Source organism: Ranitomeya imitator, chromosome 3 (genome assembly GCF_032444005.1).
Source record: "Ranitomeya imitator isolate aRanImi1 chromosome 3, aRanImi1.pri, whole genome shotgun sequence".
Taxonomy (NCBI): Eukaryota; Metazoa; Chordata; class Amphibia; order Anura; family Dendrobatidae; genus Ranitomeya; species Ranitomeya imitator.
Genome location: NC_091284.1, coordinates 686953284 through 686978646, shown reverse-complemented (window position 1 = coordinate 686978646; position 25363 = coordinate 686953284). Strand labels below are relative to the sequence as shown.

Here is a 25363-nt window from a genome sequence, read left to right as displayed (position 1 = left end):
GGCTCTGACATCGGATTCTGAACCACAAAATCTTGAATGTTTTGTACCCTTGTAGTGAGATTATCCTTGAATGTCCATGTCTACACCCGTGTTCTGAACCACCCAAAGGTAAAGGGGAAAAGTGAGACAGAACACGCTGCAAAGAAAAAAAAAATGGTCTCAGAGCTTCACTTATCCCTCTATTGAGATGCATCAATACTTTTGGCCAGCTGTACTGTTATGATCCGGTGGTTAGGACAAATAATGGACGAGCTCTGGGACGTGGGAACTCTGCTGACCGCAATCCCTAAACCTATCAAAGCACACTAGAAATAGCCGTGGATTGCGCCTAACGCTCCCTATGCAACTCGGCACAGCCTAAGAAACTAGCTAAGCCTGAAGATAGAAAAATAAAGCCTACCTTGCCTCAGAGAAATTCCCCAAAGGAAAAGGCAGCCCCCCACATATAATGACTGTGAGTAAAGATGAAAATACAAACACAGAGATTAAATAGATTTAGCAAAGTGAGGCCCGACATACTGAACAGACCGAGGATAGTAAAGGTTACTTTGCGGTCAGCACAAAAACCTACAAAAGACCACGCAGAGAGTGCAGGGAAAAATACCTTCCGCACCGACTCACGGTGCGGGAGGTGCCCCTCTGCGTCCCAGAGCTTCCAGCAAGCAATGCAATATTGACAAAAGCAAGCTGGACAGAAAAAATAGCAAACAAGCAAAATAGCACAGAGGAACTTAGCTTCTGCTGGAGCAACAGGAACTCAGAACGATCCAGGAGCGAACTAGAGCCATAGTACAACATTGACAGCTGGCATGGGCAAAGATCTAAGTGGAGTTAAATAGAGCAGCCCACTAACGAATTAGCCTCGTCACCTGTGGAAGGAAACTCAGAAACACCCACAGGCACCAGAGAAAGTCCATGGACAGAACCAGCCGAAGTACCATTCATGACCACAGGAGGGAGCCTGACAACAGAATTCACAACACTAGTCCCACAAAAAACCAGACCTCATATGACTCTTTGGGCCAAAATATTGATAAATTATAGCTCTCAAAATGTGTTGATGCAAAAACTATTTTTTGCAATAAAAAACGTCTTTTAGTGTGTGACGGCTGCCAATCATAAAAATCCGCCAAAAAATGCTATAAAAGTGAATCAAACCTCACTTCATCACCCCCCTAGTTAGGGAAAAATAATAAAATTTAAAAAAATGTATTTATTTCCATTTTCCCATTAGGTTTAGGGCTAGGGTTAGGGTTAGTGTTATGATCTGGTGGCCTAGGAGCAGCATGAGACGTACTCTGGAGAAGGTGATACCTGTACTGACCGCAAACCCTGAACTTAGCAGCGCAACTAGAAGTAGCCGTGGGGAGTTCCTAACACTCCCTAGACCCCTTGACACAGCCTAAGAACTAACTTCCCCTAAAGACAGAAACGGGAAAACTATCTTGCCTCAGAGAAAATCCCCAAAGGATAGACAGCCCCCCACAAATATTGACTGTGAGAGGAGAGGGAAATAACATACGCAGACATGAAATCAGGATTTAGCATAGGAGGCCATTCTAGCTAAAAAGAAAGAATAGGACAGAGTACTATGCGGTCAGTATTAAAACACTAGAAAATATCCACCACAGAAAATACAAATCGCCACATCTGACTAAAGACATGGAGGGCATATCTGCATCTCCAGAGGAAAAGCTAGGCTGCAAAAAATCCTTCACAGACTAAGCTGGACAAGACAAAAACATGAAAATCCACAGAACTATAAGGTCCACATCAGATGGACAACAAAATCAAAGCCAGGACTTATCTTTGTAGAAAAGCACAGCAAACTGGAGAGACCAGCAGGGAAGTGAATCCTTCAAAAACAATGGACAACTGGCACTGACTAAAGGATCCTGCAAAGCTATATACCCCAGTCAGTTTTGCAATTAGTAGATACACCTGTCCACTACTGCAGTCCAGGCACAACTGCATTACCCTCTACAAACACCGGAGGGAGCCCAAAAGCTGAATTCACAACAATCTTCCCTCACGTAATCTCTGGTCCTCCCAAGACCTCCTTCTCTCCTCCACACTTATTCGCTCCTCATCTAACTGCCTCCAAGACTTCTCCCAAATATCCCCCATCCTCTGGAATTCTTTGCCCCAACACGTCTGACTATCAACCACATTCGGATCCTTCAGACGGAACCTGAAAATCCATCTCTTCAGGAAAGCCTGCAGCCTGCACTGACCCCACTGCCGCCTCATCACTACCGAAGCTACCGCCTCACCAACACCGGAGCTCCTGCAACCCCCAACCTACTGTCTCCTTCCCCATAATCCTGTAGAATGTAAGCCCGCAAGGGCAGGGTCCTCGCCCTTCTGTATCAGTCTGTCATTGTTAGTTTGTTTACTGTAAGTGATATCTGTAACTTGTATGTAACCCCTTCTCATGTAAAGCACCATGGAATCAATGGTGCTATATAAATAAATAATAATAATAATATTATTATTTATTATTATTATTTATTATTATAACGCCATTTATTCCATGGCGCTTTACATGTGAGATAACAATATTGTCTGTACAAGTCCCCTCTAAAATGTGAAGTGCCGCGGAATATGTTAGTGCTATAGAAATAATTATTATTATTATGTTAATCTTTAAATCTTTCTTTGTCATGTCAAACACATTTTGAATAAGCAGACATTTTATTGCCATGGATCCCTCACTATGTGGGCTTTGTGTATGGACACTTTCTGACTATAAGCGCTCACAAGTTCCTCATATGTTTTATAACAAGGCTTGTAAATCATGTGTAAATAGCTGCTTATCACATTGCAAGTGTAATTGTTCTATGAGCCTTTCGGCATAACGTACGAAACTTAACTATCTTGCTGAGCCATAGGAACCTGCCGCACTTAATGCCAGACCTGTGGCCAACATGTACAGTATATACTGATTGTGCTAATCTACAGAGAACATTATTTATTTATTATTAGACATTTTTATAGCGCCATTTAGTCCATGGCGCTTTACATGTGAAAAGGGGCAAATATAGACAAATACAATTAAACATGAGCAAAAACCAAGGCATACAGGTACATAAGGTGGGAGGACAATGCCCGCGAGGGCTCACAGTCTGCAGGGGATGGGTGAGGATACACTAGGAGAGGGTAGAGCTGGTTGTGTGGCAGTTCAGAAAGTTGAGGATCACTGGAGGCTGGAGGTTTGTCGGAAGAGGTGAGTCTTCAGGTTCTTTTTGAAGGTTTCTAAGGTAGGCGAGAGTCTGATGTGTTGTGGTAGATAGTTCCAGAGTATGGGGGAAGCACGGGAGAAGTCTTGGATGCGGTTGTGGGAAGAAGAGATGAGAGGGGAGTAGAGGAGGAGATCTTGGGAGGATCGCAGGTTGCGTGTAGGTAGGTACTGGGAGACCATGTCACAGATGTATGGAGGAGACAGGTTGTGGATGGCTTTGTATGTCATTGTAAGGGTTTTGAATAGAGTATAATGGTGTGCACTCAGTCAAAAGAGCGAGGTGCCGATGTAGTGGACTATAAAAGTCCTTGACAATAGAAATTTTTAAGTACACCGCACACTCTATAGATTTTTGCTATGCAAAGTATAAGGTTATATTTACAAAACATCAGTAAGGGAGCCTAAATATACAAACAATACAGTGAGTGACCAAAATATAATACACTTTTTGACGTTTTGACTCTCCCGAGTCTTAATCATAAAGTCGCTTGTAGAAATGAACAAATATGTAGCAGTTAGGGAATCCCCAAAGGATTTAAGAGATGCTGTTGCGTGTAGGTAGTGGGATTAGGCAGGTTAGAGAAGAGTCCAGTCAGGTAGAGGACCTGTTAGTCGGCGTGTGTAAGCGGCAATCCTTTGGGGATTCCCTAACTACTACATATTTTTTCCTTTATACAAGCGACTTTTTGATTAAGACTCGGGAGAGTCGAAACGTCAAAAAATGTATTATATTTTGGTCACTCACTGTATTGTTTGTTTATTTAGGCTCCCTTACTGATGTTTTGTAAATAAAACCTTATACTTTGCATAGCAAAAACCTATACAGTGTGCGGTGTACTTACAAATTTCTATTGTAAGGGTTTTGAACTGGAGTCTCTGGGTGATAGGAAGCCAGTGAAGGGCTTGGCATAGGGGAGAGGCTGGGGAATAGTGGGGAGACAGGTAGATTAGTCAAACAGCAGAGTGTAGGATGGATTGGAGTGGTGCTAGAGTGCCAGAGGGGAGGCCAGAGAGTAGGAGGTTGCAGTAGCCAAGGCGGGAGATGATAAGGGCATGCACTAGTGTTTTTGTGGTGTCGTGGTCAAGGAATGCGCGGATCTAGGAGATATTTTTGAGTTTGAGACAGCAGGAGGAGGCAAGGGCTTGGATCTGTGGCTTGAAAGAGAGGGCAGATTCGAGGATCACCCCTAGGCATCGGGTGTGTGGGACTGGGGAAAGTGAGCAGCCATTGACATTGATAGACAGGTCTGGTGGAGGGGTAGAGTGAGATGGGGAAAGATGATGAATTCTGTTTTGTCCATGTTCAGTTTTAGAAAGCGAGCAGAAAAGAAGGCCGAGATAGCAGACAGACAGTGTGGGATTTTGGTGAGTAAGGAGGTGAGGTCAGGTCCGGATAGGTAGATCTCCATGTCATCAGCATAGAGATGATACTGCATACCGTGAGATTCTATGAGCTCTCCCAGGTTGAAGGTTTAGATGGAGAAGAGTAGGGGTCCTAGAACATAGCCTTGATGAACACCGACAGACAAGGGGCGTTGTGAGGATGGGGGAGGGAGACACTGAATGTTCGGTCTGTCAGATATGATGAGATCCAGGATTGGGCCAAGTCTGTGATGCCGAGAGATGAGAGGATCTGCAGCAGAAGGGAGTAGTCTACAGTGTTAAAGGCAGAAGACAGGTCCAGGAGAAGGAGGACAGAGTAGTGTAGCTTGCTTTTGGCAGTTAGTAGGTCATTGGTGACTTTACATAGGGCAGTTTCAGTTGAGTGATGAGGTCAGAAGCAGATTGTAACCGGTCAAAGAGGGAGCAGGAGGAGATGTGGGAGGACAGTTCAAGATGGACATGTTGTTCCAGTAATTTTGAGGCATAAGGGAGAAGAGATATCGGGCGATAGCTAGATACAGAGGATCAGTTGAGGGAAGGCTTTTTGAGGATGGGTGTAATCTTGGCATGTTTGAAGGATGAGAGGAAGACACTTATTGTGAGTGATAGGTTGAAGAGATGTGTTAGGGTTGGGATGAAGAATGTGGTGAGCGTGCAAGTGGTGAAGTGTGATCTTGACAGGAGGGTAGAGAGCTGATTGTAAATGATTGTAAAATATAGCTCTTTTTGTATAATGTGACCAACATACACTGCGAATGCATGAATTCTACTATTGCTATACAAGTAAAAAACATAAGGTGCTTGTTAATGTTTTTTTTTTAATCAAAAAGTGTTTAGGTCACCCATCCACATCAAGGTGTGGCTTTATACTGGAAAAGGTCCCGACTGACCCATTGGGACACCGGTGAAATGCCCGGTGGGCCCCACTCCAGAGAGGAGGAGAAGGAGGAGGAGGAAGAAGAAAAAAAGGATGCGGGCCCTTTAAATCTTCAGGCGGCGCACCCAGGTAAGTGCTGACATCTGGCCCCCTTTCTAATACTCACCTCTCCTCGCTCCGGCGGCAGCTGCACTGTCTTCAGCGCCTTCTGACTCTGCAACGTCTCAGAGCAGAGGGTGCGATGACATCATCACTGCACGTTCAGCCTCTCTTTCCTAAGCGTTGCGGAGCCGAAGAGAAGCTGAGTGTACCAGACCTGCGGTGGGAACGGGATAGGTGAGGATTTTATTTTTTTTTTGCATTGCGCCCATAGTAATGTATGGAGGAGCCAGGGGGGGCATAATGCTGTGTGGAGGAGTGGGGTCTTATAATACTGAATGGAGGACCTGGGGGGGCATAATACTGTGTGGAGGAGTGGGGGGTATAATACTATGGGGAGGAGCTGGGGGGCCCATAATACTGCATGGAGGAGCTGGGGGGCATAATATTGTGTGGAGGAGCTGGGGGGCATAATACTGTGTGGAGGGAGGAGCTGGGGGGCATAATACTGTGTGGAGAAGCTGGGGGGGCGTAATACTGTGTGAAGGAGCAGGAGGCCCATAATACTGCGTGGAGGAGCGGGGGGCCCATAATACAGTGTGGAGGAGTGGGAGGCCAATAATACTGTGTGGAGGAGCAGGAGGCCCATAAGACTGTGTGGAGGAGCGGGGGGACATAACACTGTGTGGAGGAGCAGGGGGGCATAATACTGTATCGGGGAGCGGGGGTCCCATGATACTGTGTGGAAAAGTGGGCTCCCATGATACTGTATGGAGGAGTGGGGGGCATAATACTGTGTGAAGGAGCTGGGGGTCCCATAATGCTGTATGGAGGAGCGGGGGGGCATAATACTGTATGGAGGAGCAGGGGGCATAATACTGTGTGGAGGAGCAGGGGGGCATAACACTGTATGGAGGAGCGGCTGGCATAATACTCTATGGAGGAGCTGGGTCCCATAATAATGTATGGAGGAGCGGGGGCATAATACTGTATGGAGGAGTCGGGGAGGCATAATACTGTATGGAGAAGTGGAAGGGGGCATAATACTGTGTGGAGATACGGGGTCCCATAATACTGTATGGAGGAGCGGGGATGCATAATACTGTACGGAGGAACAGGGTCCCCTAATGCTGTATGGAGGAGCGGGGGGCATAATACTGTGTGGAGGAACGAGGTGACTGAAAGGTCCTCAATTCTAATGAATCTCCTCTCCATTGTTACATCTGTATCAATGTCTCATCTGCTGTCACCGACTGGCACACGATTTTTGTTACAGGCGACTCAAGGCAGCAACGATATGGGTCCATGTCCTCCGGGCATTGTAGTTTTGTCTGGGCTAGGACATCAAGAGTTAATTACTGTCATTGTTTCCTCACTGCTAAGTTAACTGGGCAAGTTACTTAAACCTCTAAAATCCTGCTATTCATTGCCAGTTATAACTTGACTAGCTTCAGTGAACATCTGTGTGTCTTGCTTGTATTCCCAGTGGACATTCCTGATATTGACTTCAGCTCATTATTTTTACTACTCTCCTATCTTACATCCTATCTTACAATTTTGTCCCTGCAACAACCTCCTGGTTCTGACCCAGCAAACAAACCATTCTTCCTGTCAGTCTGCACTACTGGCCAGCAGCCGACTCTGTAGCCCCAACCAAGAGGAACCTATGTAAGTCCAAATTCCTGTACAGGGGTTAAAGAGTGATAACTAGAGCAACAATTGTGATCTAGCAAACAGAGTGATTTGCGCCAAGTCAGTAAATTCTAACCGTTTTAGAGGTGCCAGGCGACTGCTAATAGATCTAAATTACATCCATGTGCCTAAACAGATATCATATAAAATGAGGAAGAGATGGAATTCAGGCTTAGCACTTAATTACAAACTTTCTTGGAAAGATAGGTTGACATTGTGGATAGGGTGGATAAGACATGGCTACAAACCCAAAGATGAAAAATAAAAAAGGGCTTGCACACCAATAGCAAAGGCAAATTTAGGTTTTCCTGCACCCGATACAAAAATTCACTTTGGGGCATTATCCTATACACAGCTTAAATGGTTTAAGTAGACATCATGTGATCGCTCATATGCAATTTACATACTTACATTCTCGTGATGACTAGCTTCTATTCCTGTTTCTCTCAATTCTGAGTGAAAAATTACAGCCCCTGTTTCAAAGAGAAGCAGTAAGGGAAGCTAGTTGGCACATGACCATAAGTATTAAAATCGCATGAGTGATCACGTGATGACTGCTGGAACTGGCAGGCAGTGAGTAGTTTTCACATTAGGATTTGGCATGCTACAATGCTTGCTGAAAATTTGCTTTGGCTCGTAAAACCCCTTTACCCCATATGTCATGGCATACATATATGTAAAGAAAGGTCGCAAACTTCATATAAACAAAGAATGTTGTGATGTTTTTTGTTTTTTTTCCATGGGATAGTGCGGCGCCCCAGGGTCCTGGTCGTCGCAGTGGTATTGCTTTCCTCTCAGGGAGAGTGATGCTACGTTTGGAGGCAAAGAAGGATAACTGCATCCAGGTACCACAAACATGCAGCACAGTTTACACTCCAGGCCACCAGGGGGAGCTTCTGCTCCTATTTTTTAGGTCACTCCCCACATATAGGTAAAACTGGTGACCTGTAGGGAAGGTTAGTCAGTTGCTGGCTGAGCTCCGCTCAGTTAGTTGGTCCTTGGCAGGGGTGGGATCCTGTCAGAGAGCAAAGGAGAAGGACACGGAGCTGTGCATGCCCTCAGAGCTGCAGCTCCCAGAAAGAGACATCGAAGGCGGAATTGTATTGCAGCGAGCGTGCAAATAAGTCATAGCAAAGGAGTGGATATCAGGAGGGGACCAGCCCTACACAGGCTGTCTCCTTCTGAGGTGCAGAATCCCGGTAGCCGGAACACGGAGGGAGTAATGACCTTTATGCATTGCTCCAGAGACCAGCAGGACAGCTAATTTCACGTTACATGTCCGCCCTACACCCAGAGGGCACGGTGGCACCCCTTAGAGGCTTGGGCATGATAGAGTCCCTATAAACCGCCTCAAGCCACCAGTCATACGGTTTTGTCCTATCCTATCCGGGGGACAGAGAGAGAGACATAACATATATAACATCTGCAACAGTTGTGAGGACCTTATGAGAAGCTTAGCAGTAAGGGACTACAACACCGCAGCGCAAAGGAAGGCTACTGATTTCCACCTGGACAAGGTGACTCTGGACTTGCCTCCAAACCGGCCGGACTCTGCCTGCCCTGTGATCTCTTGCCCTGGACTGTGGATGCTGAAGTCTTCAGTAAAGGTAAAGAGACTGCAACCTTGTGTCCTCGTTCTTCACTGCGCCATTCATCATTCGCCATCTACACACCGGGAAGCCCTGGGGATACACTTCACCTGTGGGAAGGTATACCATCTAGCTGCCATAACATCACCCCAACGGACCCGTTAAAGCAGCGTCGGTCACCCTGACCGAATACCACAGGTGGCGTCACGAACACAAGCTTTATCCATTTAAAGACCTTTCCATTTTACACGAACGTCCCAGGGCCATGGACTGGGTCAGCCACCATGACACCCCCTGTGAACCGCAGGACCAAGTACCCTGCTGCACTGACGGGCGATCCACTTGCAGTTTAGATATTATAGTGCATGTTCCTTAACTAATGATTCACCTCCCCATGTGCCCAAGCAGATCTTATATGAATTACGGGACAGATAGTATCCAGGTTTAGAATTTGCACACCCCTGGGTCCTGGTTGTCACAGTGGCATTGCTTTCCTCACAGGGAGAGTGATGTCATGCTTGGAAGCGTGGGAAGATCTTCTTTATCAGGTAAACACAAACATACAACATGTTCACACTCCAGGCCAGAAGGGGGAGCTCTGATCCAGCTTGTGGGTGGCTCCCCTATATGTATATTCAGGTCTGGAAGGAAAGTTAGTCAGTGAGTGCCAGAGAGCAGACTGAGGGAAGTGAGGGGCCGTGCAGCCACGAGGCTATGCAGCTCCTGGATAGAGATAATACAGAAGGAAGAACGCATTGTAGTGAGCGTGGAGGAGAGCAAAGCAAAGGAGAGTAAAGAACTGGGGAGAATAGCTGCAACTGAGCTACCTCCTTGCAGAGCACGGATTCTAGTAGCCAGAAGACCAAGGTTGTGTCGGACTCCAAGAGGCACAGCAGAAACCGGCAGGACAGCTGGATTACATGTCACCTGTCTGCCCTAATACCTGAAAACACAGTGGCTATAGAGCATGGTCGTGATAGAAACCCTGCAAAAAGGCTCAAGCCACCTGATATACGGGTTAGTGCCTCACATTTATGGACGACAGAGAGAACAGTGAGGTCCTTGACAGAAGCCACCTGGTAAAAGGGACTCTGATCTCGCTTCCAAGCTGGCCGGACCCTACCTGTACCTGTAATCCGGAACCCTGGACTGTGGTTGCCTGAAGTCTTCAGCAAACCAGGTAAAGAGACTGCAAACCTATGTCCTCCATTTCCCATACACATGGGAAGAAGGAATCAATATCACCATTATACACTGAATGGGAAACCACTGGGTAAATCTGACAGGGAGAAGGACTTGGGGATCCTAGTTAGACCGGCGTCACACACAGCGTAAAACAATACGGTCCGTATATCACGGCCGTAATACGCTGAAAAGTCCCCAAAATAGTGGTCCGTAGCTCCTCCGTAGGCAGGGTGTGTCAGCGTATTTTGCGCATGGCATCCTCCGTATGTAATCCGTATGGCATCCGTACTGCGTGGTTTTCTCGCAGGCTTGCAAATCCGACATAGGGCAATACAGGGGATCCATGTGTTAAAAAAAATATATATATATATCTATATACTGTCTATATATATATATATATATATATATATATGTCATTAGACACATATATGTATATATATTTTAACTTCAAACAGCGCTAGATAGGTTTAAAGTCAGTAATTCAATTACCGGCTTTTGCTCTCTCCTTCCTAAACCCGACATGATATGAGACATGGTTTACATACAGTAAACCATGTCTTCTCTCCATTTTTTTTGCATATTCCACACTACTAATGTTAGTAGTGTGTATATGCAAAATTTGGCTGTTCTATCTACTAAATTAAAGGGTTAAACGGCGGAAAAAATTGGCGTGGGCTTCCGCGCAATTTTCTCTGCCAGAGTAGTAAAGCCAGTGACTGAGGGCAGATAATAATAGCCTGGAGAGGGTCCACGGTTATTGGCCCCCCCCTGGCTAAAAACACCTGCCCCCAGCCACCCCAGAAAAGGCACATCTGGAAGATGCGCCTATTCTGGCACTTGGCCACTCTCTTCCCATTCCCGTGCAGTGCTGGGATATGGGGTAATGAAGGGTTAATGCCACCTTGCTATTGTAAGGTGACATTAAGCCAAATTAATAATGGTATCAATACAAGAATGAAGGAAAAAACGTGGCAACACTCACCGATCCTGTAAAGCAGATTGTGTCTTTTATTCAAGCGATAGTGAGACCGGGTTCACGGCTCGGGGGAGAAAAACAAACATGAGGTGAGCGGGGAGAGGACAACAGCCGTTTCGCGCCTACATCGGCGCTTCTACGGGTCCACGCTGGAATGGGATAACGCCAGGTGAGATAAGTGCAACAGCACCGCCCCCTATGACGCACATCCCATCCAGCGCAGGCAGAAATCAGGTGCACGTCAGGAGGGTAAGTGAAATTACATGTACTTTAAAAATCAAAATAGACCGACATGAGTGTTGCGATGTTATACATACACCTAGAGTAACAAAATTACCATAAAAAATGAATATAAACTCTATACGATATACAGTCATATTGCAGACAGGACGAGATCATCAGACTTTGCGTTTTTTGTGCCATTCTATAAATGAACAATTTAGGAGGGCTGGTATCATATTCCAATCGCATCTCCTTACTATTATCATTATTATTAAGTCAAAGTAAATTTTAGAGAAAAGAAAAGAAATAATCAAAGCAAGATATTAAAATGCCCAATCATGCTGGTCTAGTTATATGTCTGACCCCAGCTTTATAAAAACACCGACATGTCAATTTTTTTGTTAAGTCCGGCCGGACCTGTCGCTTTTGTTCTCATTATCCATTTAGCCTCGCGCTGTAGCAAAAGCTTTTGCAGGTCGCCTCCTTGTTGTGGTGGAAACACTTTCTCGATCCCTGCAAAAGTCAATACGTTAGAATCTCCTGCATGACAATCTTTAATATGTTGGATAAGCCGGGGAACCCCTTTCCCTGAATGAATGGATCTTTGGTGCTCCCTAAAACGTGTGAATAATTTACGGATTGTCTTGCCTATATAAAATCTCTTGCAGGGACAGAAAATAACGTACACTACGTAATCCGTCCTACAGGTGATTAATTGTTGGACCCGATGTGTACAGGGACCAATGTGTAACACAGGAGCCTGGATATGAAAGCGACAATATCGGCACTGTCCGCATCTATAATTTCCTTTTGGTGTCATTTGTTCTAACCACGTACTTTTACGTTCTGTTATACGATTACGAACTAGAACATCTCTAATCCTTCTCCCCCGTCTGTTGGCAATAAGAGGACCTTCCACAGCAATATCAATCAATTCTTTGTCTCTCTCCAATATGTGCCAATGTTTCCTGATTATAGACCTAATGTCCCTATCCATGGAACTAAATTGGAAACAGAAATTGAAACGTCTGGGAGTAATATTTGTGGAGTCTCTCATTTGTGTACAACTATTAACCCGTCTCATAGCATCTCCTATAATGTCTTCCGGGTACCCTCTATCTCTAAATCTTTGGCAAAGGTCCCTAGATTGATCTTCAAACCCTCTCGCTGTATTATTTACTCTTTTTGTTCTCAATATTTGGCTATATGGCAGTGACCTTTTTACATGATGGGGATGAAAACTATCATGATGTAGTAGTGAATTAATAGCGGTTGGTTTACGATACACCGATGTACATAATTGGACGGGGGAGAAGGATTAGAGATGTTCTAGTTCGTAATTGTATAACACAAGTTTTAGGGAGCACCAAAGATCCATTCATTCAGGGAAAGGGGTTCCCCGGCTCATCCAACATATTAAAGATTGTCATGCAGGAGATTCTAACGTATTGACTTTTGCAGGGATCGAGAAAGTGTTTCCACCACAACAAGGAGGCGACCTGCAAAAGCTTTTGCTACAGCGCGAGGCTAAATGGATAATGAGAACAAAAGCGACAGGTCCGGCCGGACTTAACGAAAAAATTGACATGTCGGTGTTTTTATAAAGCTGGGGTCAGACATATAACTAGACCAGCATGATTGGGCATTTTAATATCTTGCTTTGATTATTTCTTTTCTTTTCTCTAAAATCTACATTGACTTAATAATAATGATAATAGTAAGGAGATGCGATTGGAATATGATACCAGCCCTCCTAAATTGTTCATTTATAGAATGGCACAAAAAACGCAAAGTCTGATGATCTCGTCCTGTCTGCAATATGACTGTATATCGTATAGAGTTTATATTAATTTTTTATGGTAATTTTGTTACTCTAGGTGTATGTATAACATCGCAACACTCATGTCGGTCTATTTTGATTTTAAAGTACATGTAATTTCACTTACCCTCCTGTCGTGCACCTGATTTCTGCCTGCGCTGGATGGGATGTGCGTCATAGGGGGCGGTGCTGTTGCACTTATCTCACCTGGCGTTATCCCATTCCAGCGTGGACCCGTAGAAGCGCCGGTGTAGGCGCGAAACGGCTGTTGTCCTCTCCCCGCTCACCTCATGTTTGTTTTTCTCCCCCGAGCCGTGAACCCGGTCTCACTATCGCTTGAATAAAAGACACAATCTGCTTTACAGGATCGGTGAGTGTTGCCACGTTTTTTCCTTCATTCTTGTATTGATACACTTTGGCTGTGTTTTCCAACGTGAGCACCTCCCTGGACTTTCTGAGCTCAGTAGTTCCTCTAGTGATTCCACTATTGTCTCTTGCTTTTAGGCTGTGCTGCTTTTTCCATTTTCTCAAATTAATAATGGAGAGGCGTCAATTATGACACCTATCCATTATTAATCCAATACTAGGAAAGGGTTAAAAAAAACACAAACACATTATTAAAAATTATTTTAATGAAATAAAAACAAAGGTTGTTGTAATATTTTATTGAACGCCCAATCCAATCACTGAAGACCCTCATTCTGTAACAAAAAAAAAATAATAAACCAACAATATACATACCTTCCGCAGATCTGTAAATCCATCTGAAGGGGTTAAAATATTTTGCAGCAACTAGCTGTGCTAATGCATTGATGCTCATGGCAGCAAAACCCCAGGGAATGAAGGTAAAGTAGGTCAATGACCTATATTTACCTTCATTTGCGGTGAGGCGCCCTCTGCTGGTTGTTCCTAGATCGTGGGAACTTTCCAAGAAAGCTCCCAGGCTCGAGTTCATAAGAGGCGCCCTCTGCTGGTTGTCCTTACAATAGCAAGGTGGCATTAACCCTTCATTACCCCATAGCCCACCGCTACACGGGAATGGGAAGAGAGTGGCCAAGTGCCAGAATAGGCGCATCTTCCAGATGTGCCTTTTCTGGGGTGGCTGGGAGCAGATGTTTTTAGCCGGGGGGGGGGGGCAATAACCGTGGACCCTCTACAGGCTATTAATATCTGCCCTCAGTCACTGGCTTTACTACTCTGGCGGAGAAAATTGCGCGGGAGCCCACGCCAATTTTGTCCGCCATTTAACCCTTTAATTTAGTAGATAGAACGGCCAAATTTTGCATATACACACTACTAACACTAGTAGTGTGGAATATGCAAAAAAAAGGGGGAGAAGACATGGTTTACTGTATGTAAACCATGTCTCAAATCATGTCGGGTTTAAGAAGGAGAAAGCAAAATCCGGTAATTGAATTACCGGCTTTAAACCTATCTAGCGCTGGAAGAAATATTAATATATATACAGTGGGGCAAAAAAGTATTTAGTCAGTCAGCAATAGTGCAAGTTCCACCACTTAAAAAGATGAGAGGCGTCTGTAATTTACATCATAGGTAGACCTCAACTATGGGAGATAAACTGAGAAAAAAAAATCCAGAAAATCACATTGTCTGTTTTTTTATCATTTTTTTTGCATATTATGGTGGAAAATAAGTATTTGGTCAGAAACAAACAATCAAGATTTCTGGCTCTCACAGACCTGTAACTTCTTCTTTAAGAGTCTCCTCTTTCCTCCACTCATTACCTGTAGTAATGGCACCTGATTAAACTTGTTATCAGTATAAAAAGACACCTGTGCACACCCTCAAACAGTCTGACTCCAAACTCCACTATGGTGAAGACCAAAGAGCTGTCAAAGGACACCAGAAACAAAATTGTAGCCCTGCACCAGGCTGGGAAGACTGAATCTGCAATAGCCAACCAGCTTGGAGTGAAGAAATCAACAGTGGGAGCAATAATTAGAAAATGGAAGACATACAAGACCACTGATAATCTCCCTCGATCTGGGGCTGCACGCAAAATCCCACCCCGTGGGGTCAGAATGATCACAAGAACGGTGAGCAAAAATCCCAGAACCACGCGGGGGGACCTAGTGAATGAACTGCAGAGAGCTGGGACCAATGTAACAAGGCCTACCATAAGTAACATACTACGCCACCATGGACTCAGATCCTGCAGTGCCAGACGTGTCCCACTGCTTAAGCCAGTACATGTCCGCGCCCGTCTGAAGTTTGCTAGAGAGCATTTGGATGATCCAGAGGAGTTTTGGGAGAATGTCCTATGGTCTGATGAAACCAAACTGGAACTGTTTGGTAGAAACACAACTTGTGGTGTTTGGAGGAAAAAGAATACTGAGTTGCATCCATCAAACACCATACCTACTGTAAAGCATGGTGGTGGAAACATCATGCTTTGGGGCTGTTTCTCTGCAAAGGGGCCAGGATGACTGATCCGGGTACATGAAAGAATGAATGGGGCCATGTATCGTGAGATTTTGAGTGCAAACCTCCTTCCATCAGCAAGGGCATTGAAGATGAAACGTGGCTGGGTCTTTCAACATGACAATGATCCAAAGCACACCGCCAGGGCAACGAAGGAGTGGCTTCGTAAGAAGCATTTCAAGGTCCTGGAGTGGCCTAGCCAGTCTCCAGATCTCAACCCTATAGAAAACCTTTGGAGGGAGTTGAAAGTCCGTGTTGCCAAGCGAAAAGCCAAAAACATCACTGCTCTAGAGGAGATCTGCATGGAGGAATGGGCCAACATACCAACAACAGTGTGTGGCAACCTTGTGAAGACTTACAGAAAACGTTTGACCTCTGTCATTGCCAACAAAAGATATATTACAAAGTATTGAGATGAAATTTTGTTTCTGACCAAATACTTATTTTCCACCATAATATGCAAATAAAATGTTAAAAAAACAGACAATATGATTTTCTGGATTTTTTTTTCTCAGTATGTCTCCCATAGTTGAGGTCTACCTATGATGTAAATTACAGACGCCTCTCATCTTTTTAAGTGGTGGAACTTGCACTATTGCTGACTGACTAAATACTTTTTTGCCCCACTGTATATGTCTCACTGACATATATATATATACCTATTCTATGTGTACACATTTGTTCTACCTATTCTACTGGAAGCTGTCAGTGTGATTTTACTGTACGCCGCAATGAATTACCGGCTTTTCTCGCTAACACCGCTGCGTATTTCTCGCAAGTCACACTGCTGGTCCGTGTGTGATCCGTATTTTTCAGGCTTCCATAGACTTTCATTGGCGTATTTCTTGCGCAGTACGGTGACAAATGCAGAATGCTGCGATTTTCTACGGCCGTAGAAAGCCGTATAATACGGATCCGTAAAATACGGCAGATAGGAGCAGGGACATAGAGAATACTTGTGCCGTATGTTTTGCGAGTTTTACGGACGTAGTTTCTGCGTTCTTACGTCTGTAAAACTCGCAAGTGTGACGCCGGCCTTAATGATAAACTTACCTGGAGCAGCCAGTGCCAGGCAGCAGCTGCCAAGGCAAACAGGATCATGGGGTGCATTAAAAGAGGTCTGGATACACATGATGAGAGCATTATACTGCCTCTGTACAAATCCCTAGTTAGACCGCACATGGAGTACTGTGTCCAGTTTTAGGCACCGGTGCTCAGGAAGGATATAATGGAACTAGAGAGAGTACAAAGGAGGGCAACAAAATTAATAAAGGGGATGGGAGAACTACAATACCCAGATAGATTAGTGAAATTAGGATTATTTAGTCTAGAAAAAAGACGACTGAGGGGCGATCTAATAACCATGTATAAGTATATAAGGGGACAATACAAATATCTCGCTGAGGATCTGTTTATACCAAGGAAGGTGACGGGCACAAGGGGGCATTCTTTGCGTCTGGAGGAGAGAAGGTTTTTCCACCAACATAGAAGATAATTATTTACTGTTAGGGCAGTGAGAATCTGGAATTGCTTGCCTGAGGAGGTGGTGATGGCGAACTCAGTCGAGGGGTTCAAGAGAGGCCTGGATGTCTTCCTGGAGCAGAACAATATTGTATCATACAATTATTAGGTTCTGTAGAAGGCCGTAGATCAGGGGATTTATTATGATGGAATATAGGCTGAACTGGATGGACAAATGTCTTTTTTCGGCCTTACTAACTGTTACTATGTTACCATGTTACTGCACCACCCACCATCTTCATCTACACACCGGGATCCCAGGGAACCCAACTTCATCTGTGGGAAGTAATACCATCTTATCTGCCATAACATCACCCCAGTGGACCCCTTTAAGCAGCATCGGTCACCTCTGACCGAGAACAACAGGTGGCATCACGAACACAAACTTTATTCATAACTAGACTTTTCCCTTACCATGGGTGCCCAGGGCCATGGACTGGGTCGTTGCTGCCGTGACACATCCGTTTAAGTACCAGACCCGGTATTGAGTACCCCACGGCCCTGGAGGGCGACTCACATATGCTTCTTTGAACTGAGCCTAAGGGTGTAGCTCTTGTGGGCATACTACAAAGAAAACTGAAAAGGCACTGCGCACATATAGTATTAATATAACCCCCCCAATGACCGCCGATATACCTTTTAACTGTGTTAAACATGGATTAACCCCTTCACCCCAAAGCCTGTTTTCACCTAAGTGACAGGGCCAATTTTTACAATTCTGACCACTGTCACTTTATGAGGTCATAACTCTGAAACGCTTCAACGGATCCTGGTGATTCTGACACTGTTTTCTCGTGACATATTGTACTTCATGATAGTGGTAAAACTTCTTCGATACGACTTGCATTTATTTGTGAAAAAAACAAAAATTTGTCGGAAATTATGAAAATTTAGCAATTTTCAAACTTAGTTTTTATGCCCTTAAATTAGAGAGTTATATCACATAATATAGTTAATAAACAACATTTCCCACATGTCTGCTTTACATCAGCACAATTTTGGAAACATAATTTTTTTTGTTAGGACGTTATAAGGGTTAAAAGTTGACCAGCGATTTCTCATTTTTGCAACAAAATTTGCAAAACCATTTTTTTACGGACCACCTCACACTTGAAGTGACTTTGAGGGGTCTATATGACAGAAAATGCCCAAAAGTGACACCATTCTAAAAACTGCACCCCTCAAGGTACTCAAAACCACATTCAAAAAGTTTATTAACCCTTCAGGTGCTTCACAGGAATTTTTTGAATGTTTAAAAAAATTGAACATTTAACTTTTTTTTCACAAAATTTTTACTTCAGGTCCAATTTGTTTCATTTTACCAAGGGTAACAGGAGAAATTGGACCACAAAAGTCGTTGTACAATTTGTCCTGAGTACGCCGATACCCCATATGTGGGGGTAAACCACTGTTTGGGCACATGGCAGAGCTCGGAAGGGAAAGAGCGCCATTTGACTTTTCAATGCAAGATTTGCTGGAATTGAGATCGGAGCCCATGTCACGATTGGAGAGCCCCTGATGTGCCTAAACAGTGGAAACCCCCACAAGTGACACCATTTTGGAAAGTAGACCCCCTAAGGAACTAATCTAGATGTGTGGTGAGCACTTTGAACCTCCAAGTGCTTCACAGAAGTTTATAATGTAGAGCCGTAAAAAAAATTTTATACTAATTTTCACAAAAAATGATCTTTTTGCCCCAAATTTTTTATTTTCCCAAGGGTAAAAGGATAAATTGGACCCCAAAAGTTGTTGTGCAATTTGTCCTGATTACGTCGATACTTCATATATGGGGATAAACCACTGTTTGAGCGCATTGCAGAGCTCGGAAGGGAAGGAGTGCCATTTGACTTTTCAATGCAAAATTGGCTGGAATTGAGATCGGACGCCATGTCGCATTTGGAGAGCCCCTGACGTGCCTTAACAGTGGAAACCCCCAAGTGACCCCATTTTGGAAAGAAGACCCCCTAAGGAACTTATCTAGATGTGTGGTGAGCACTTTTAACCCCCAATTGTTTCACTAAAGTTTAGAATGTAGCATTGTGAAAATTAAAAAATCATTTTTTCTTTCCACAAAATGATGTTTTAGCCCGCAATTTTTTTCCCCAAGGTTAACAGGAGAAATTGGACCACAAATGTTATTGTTCAATTTGTCCTGAGTACGCTGATACCCCACATGTGGGGGGGAACCACCGTTTGAGTGCATGGCAGAGCTCGGAAGGGAAGGAGCGCCATTTGAAATGCAGACTTAGATGGATTGGTCTGCAGGCGTCATGTTGCATTTGCAGAGCCCCTGATGCACCTAAACAGTAGAAACCCCCCACAAGTGACCCCATATTGGAAACTAGACCCCCCCAAGGAACTTATCTAGATGTGTTGTGAGAGCTTTGAACCAACAAGTGTTTCACTACAGTTTATAACGCAGAGCCGTGAAAATAAAAAATATTATTTTTTTCCACGAAAATGATATTTTATCCCCTATGTTTTTATTTTCCCAAGGGTAACAGGACAAATTGGACCCCAAAAGTCGTTGTCCAACTTGTCCTGAGAACGCTGATACCCCATATGTTGGGGGGAACCACTGTTTGGGTGCACGGCAGAGCTCGGAAGGGAAGGAGCGCCATTTGAAATGCAGACTTAGAGGATTGGTCTGCAGGCGTCATGTTGCATTTGCAGAGCCCCTGATGTACCTAAACAGTAGAAACCCCCCACAAGTGACCCCATATTGGAAACTAGACCCCCCAAGGAACTTATCTAGATGTGTTGTGAGAGCTTTGAACCAACAAGTGTTTCACTACAGTTTATAACGCAGAGCTGTGAAAATAAAAAATATTTTTTTTCCACGAAAATGATATTTTATCCCCTACGTTTTTATTTTCCCAAGGGTAACAGGACAAATTGGACCCCAAATGTTGTTGTCCAACTTGTCCTGAGAACGCTGATACCCCATATGTTGGGGGGAACCACTGTTTGGGTGCACGGCAGAGCTCGGAAGGGAAGGAGCGCCATTTGAAATGCAGACTTAGATGGATTGGTCTGCAGGCGTCATGTTGCATTTGCAGAGCCCCTGATGTACCTAAAGAGTAGAAACCCCCCACAAGTGACCCCATATTGGAAACTAGACCCCCCAAAGAACTTATCTAGATGTGTTGTGAGAGCTTTGAACCAACAAGTGTTTCACTACAGTTTATAACGCAGAGCTGTGAAAATAAAAAATATTTTTTTTTCCACGAAAATGATATTTTATCCCCTATGTTTTTATTTTCCCAAGGGTAACAGAACAAATTGGACCCCAAAAGTTGTTGTCCAACTTGTCCTGAGAACGCTGATACCTCATATGTTGGGGGGAACCACTGTTTGGGCACACAGGAGAACTCGGAAGGGAAGGAGCCCTGTTTTACTTTTTCAAAGCAGAATTGGCTGGAATTGAGATCGGACGCCATGTCGCGTTTGGAGAGCCCCTGATGTGCCTAAACAGTGGAAACCCCCAATTATAACTGAAACCCTAACCCCAACCCTAACCCTAGCCCTAACCCTAACCCTAGCCCTAGCCCTAACCCTAGCCCTAACCCTAGCCCTAACCCTAGCCCTAATGGGAAAATGGAAATAAATACATTTTTTTACATTTTATTATTTTTCCCTAACTAAGGGGGTGATGAAGGGGGGTTTGATTTACTTTTATAGCGTTTTTTTGGCGGATTTTTATGATTGGCAGCTGTCACACACTAAAAGACGCTTTTTATTGCAAAAAATAGTTTTTGCATCACCACATTTTGAGAGCTATAATTTATCCATATTTTGGCCAACAGAGTCATATGAGGTCTTGTTTTTTGCGGGACGAGTTGACGTTTTTATTAGTAACATTTTCAGGCAGATGACATTTTTTGATCGCTTTTTATTCCGATTTTTGGGAGGCGGAATGAACAAAAACCAGCAATTCCTGAATTTCTTTTAGGGGGGGCGTTTATACCGTTCCACGTGTGGTAAAATGGATAAAGCAGTTTTATTCTTCAGGTCAGTACGATTACAGCGATACCTCATTTATGTAATTTTTTTTATGTTTTGGCGCATTTACACAATAAAAACTATTTTATATAAAAAAATAATTGTTTTTGCATCGCATTATTCTGAGAGCTATAACTTTTTTATTTTTCTGCTGATGATGCTGTATGGCGGCTTTTTTTTTGCGGGACAAGATGACGTTTTCAGCGGTACCATGGTTATTTATATCCGTCGTTTTGATCGCGTGTTATTCCACTTTTTGTTCGCCTGTATGATAATAAAGCGTTGTTTTTTGCCTTGATTTTTTTTTTGTTTTTTTTTGCGGTGTTCACTGAAGGGGTTAACTAGTGGGATAGTTTTATAGAGCGGGTCGTTACGGACGCGGCGATACCAAATATGTGTACATTTATTGTTTTTTTTTTTTACATAAATAAATGGATTTATTGGGAAATGTGTTTTTTTTTTATTTGGGTTTTTTTTTTTTTTTTTACACATTCTATTTTTTTTTTTTTACTTTCTAACAGTGTCCCAGGGTGGGACATCTCTGTATTAGATCAGATCGTTGATCTGACACTGTGCATAGCACAGTGTCAGATCAACGATCTGACAGGCAGTTTAGGTGGCTTTCTGGCGCCTGCTCTCAGTAGGCGCCGGCTAGCCAGGTCACTTCATGACCCGGAAGGAGTCCGGCGGCCATCTTGGATCCGGGGACTCCTTCCGGGTCACCGGAGCAACGCGATCTTATTGCGTTGCTCCGGTGGGAGAGCGCAGGGAGCCCCCGTCCCTGCGCGATCCCCCTCGATGCCGCTGTCACTACTGACAGCGGCATCAGAGGGGTTAAATGCCCGCGATTGGCGATAGCGCCGATCGTGGGCATTGCTGCGGGGTGTCAGCTGTCATATACAGCTGACACCCGCACCCGATCACCGCGGCGCTCAGCGCGAGACCGCGGTGATCGGTGCGCCGTACTAGTACTGCTGCTGGCACTAATGCAGTGCCGGCAGCGCAGTACTAGTACGGCGCATGTCACGAAGGGGTTAATCTCTGTAGTGTCCAGTTGTATACAGTATATATTTATTCAGAAACAAAGATAACACAGCCTCAACTAGTATTTCTTATAGCTTAGGATCTTAGCATCTTGTCTGTCAGCTTGCAAAGTGAAAGTAAAGAAATATGCTGAAGTTACACACACACACACTGAATGAACAGGAGCTTACTGTTTTGTTTTTATTAACAATGTATTTATGGCAATACAACATTATAACTGGAGACAGAAGCTCTTGTAGTAAATAGTAGTTGTTGCAATATCTAATATATAAAGCTGAATGTGTGTGTGTGTGTGTGTGTGTGTATGTATGTATGTATGTATGTATGTCCGGGATTGGCATCTACACCGTAGCAGCTACAGCCATAAAATTTTGCACAGTCACACGTCTGGATCCCGAGAGCGTCATATGCTATGTTGTGAGGTAAAATTTTAACCCCGCGCTTTCCAATTCACCAAACAATTTTGCCCCTATCTACATAATGGGGAAAAGTGAAAGGAAAAGTGTTGGAGGCAAATTGACAGCTGCCAGATGTGAACAAGGGGGACTTAAAGAGTGAGCGATGGCGCCAAAGAGTATTTACCGTACAGTTGCTAAGGTGGGGCCCCGACATGGGATACTCACCACACACGGGGATATGAACACATACACAAAATGCGCCACAAACTACCACGTGCTTGAACACATATACCGCCCTCAGGACACATTTCACCGCACATACACCAACCTCGCCACATAAAAGTCAAAACACAAAAGTCGCTGCTCAAAACTCGCCACGCGCAAAACTCGCCACATGCAGAAACTAGGCTCACGCAAAACTCGCCACAAGTGCAAAACTCACCTCATGGAAAACTCACCACACGCAAAACTTGCACACGCGGAAAAATTGCCACATGCACAAAAGTTGCAACACATGCAAAAGTTGCCTCACACAAAACTCGCGCATACTCAAAAGGCACCACACATAAAACTCACCACGCGCAAAACTCGCCATGCGCAAAACTTGCTGCACACAACTTGCTACTCTAACCTGTCACATGCAACTCGACACACAAAAACACACAACTCGACACACAAAAAGTTGCTACACGCATGTTGCCACACAAAACTCATCCCACAAAAGTCGCTACATGCATGTCGCCACACGCAACTCAACACACACAACTTGACAAACGAAACTCGCCCTAAAACACACACAAGTCTGGTATTATCCTTCAAAAATAAAAATCTGATTAATAAGCAGACAAACTACAAGAGCAACAACTCTACCATATAGGAAATACAGCAGCTGTCAGTCACATGACCTGTCTATTATGTGCATGTGTGAGCTAATATATACTGCCAGGGGGAGGGCTTCCTGTTGGCTGGGGATTTATCAGGCTGCCAATTTAGCTTACAAATACTGAGGTAAAAATACTGAGCAAATAACGTGTGAACGAGGTCTAATACAGGAGGAGATGACACACAGGTATATACTATATACAGGAGAGATGACATACAGATATGTCATTGGATTCCTGGACCACGGTGTGAATTACTGGTATGATGGACTCCTCGCCAGAGACGGACTACACCTCAACAAACCTGGGAAACACACATTCGCCAGAAGACTCGCTACACTCATCAGGAGGGCGTTAAACTAGAAGAAGAGGGGACGGGAAGAAAAACATTAGACTCGAACAAAGACGACCCAGGAAAACATACTCAGAAAGGAGGTAAGAACATTTCTAAAACAATCCACAGTGAGGAGATTGGAACAAAACAAAATCCTCTAAACTGCATGCTCGCAAACGCCAGAAGCCTGACAAACAAGATGGAAGAACTAGAAGCAGAAATATCTACAGGTAACTTTGACATAGTGGGAATAACCGAGACATGGTTAGATGAAAGCTATGACTGGGCAGTTAACTTACAGGGTTACAGTCTGTTTAGAAAGGATCGTAAAAATCGGAGAGGAGGAGGGGTTTGTCTCTATGTAAAGTCTTGTCTAAAGTCCACTTTAAGGGAGGATATTAGCGAAGGGAATGAGGCTGTCGAGTCCATATGGGTTGAAATTCATGGAGGGAAAAATGGTAACAAAATTCTCATTGGGGTCTGTTACAAACCCCCAAATATAACAGAAAGCATGGAAAGTCTACTTCTAAAGCAGATAGATGAAGCTGCAACCCATAATGAGGTCCTGGTTATGGGGGACTTTAACTACCCGGATATTAACTGGGAAACAGAAACCTGTGAAACCCATAAAGGCAACAGGTTTCTGCTAATAACCAAGAAAAATTATCTTTCACAATTGGTGCAGAATCCAACCAGAGGAGCAGCACTTTTAGACCTAATACTATCTAATAGACCTGACAGAATAACAAATCTGCAGGTGGTTGGGCATTTAGGAAATAGCGACCACAATATTGTGCAGTTTCACCTGTCTTTCACTAAGGGGACTTGTCAGGGAGTCACAAAAACACTGAACTTTAGGAAGGCAAAGTTTGACCAGCTTAGAGATGCCCTTAATCTGGTAGACTGGGACAATATCCTCAGAAATAAGAATACAGATAATAAATGGAAAATGTTTAAGAACATCCTAAATAGGCAGTGTAAGCGGTTTATACCTTGTGGGAATAAAAGGACTAGAAATAGGAAAAACCCAATGTGGCTAAACAAAGAAGTAAGACAGGCAATTAACAGTAAAAAGAAAGCATTTGCACTACTAAAGCAGGATGGCACCATTGAAGCTCTAAAAAACTATAGGGAGAAAAATACTTTATCTAAAAAACTAATTAAAGCTGCCAAAAAGGAAACAGAGAAGCACATTGCTAAGGAGAGTAAAACTAATCCCAAACTGTTCTTCAACTATATCAATAGTAAAAGAATAAAAACTGAAAATGTAGGCCCCTTAAAAAATAGTGAGGAAAGAATGGTTGTAGATGACGAGGAAAAAGCTAACATATTAAACACCTTCTTCTCCACGGTATTCACGGTGGAAAATGAAATGCTAGGTGAAATCCCAAGAAACAATGAAAACCCTATATTAAGGGTCACCAATCTAACCCAAGAAGAGGTGTGAAACCGGCTAAATAAGATTAAAATAGATAAATCTCCGGGTCCGGATGGCATACACCCACGAGTACTAAGAGAACTAAGTAATGTAATAGATAAACCATTATTTCTTATTTTTAGGGACTCTATAGCGACAGGGTCTGTTCCGCAGGACTGGCGCATAGCAAATGTGGTGCCAATATTCAAAAAGGGCTCTAAAAGTGAACCTGGAAATTATA

At 43.9% G+C, this 25363-nt stretch overlaps 1 protein-coding gene across 1 annotated transcript in view; it reads left to right on the top strand.

Moving 5' to 3' along the window:
- The first annotated feature begins 5609 nt into the window (after positions 1-5609).
- Positions 5610-25363, top strand: part of LOC138670813 (17-beta-hydroxysteroid dehydrogenase type 6-like) — a 270057-nt gene continuing 250303 nt past the window's right edge. The window contains exon 1 of the mRNA XM_069758504.1: positions 5610-5630. The gene's annotated coding sequence lies outside the window, so the exon portion shown is untranslated. The remainder of the gene's footprint in view (positions 5631-25363) is intronic.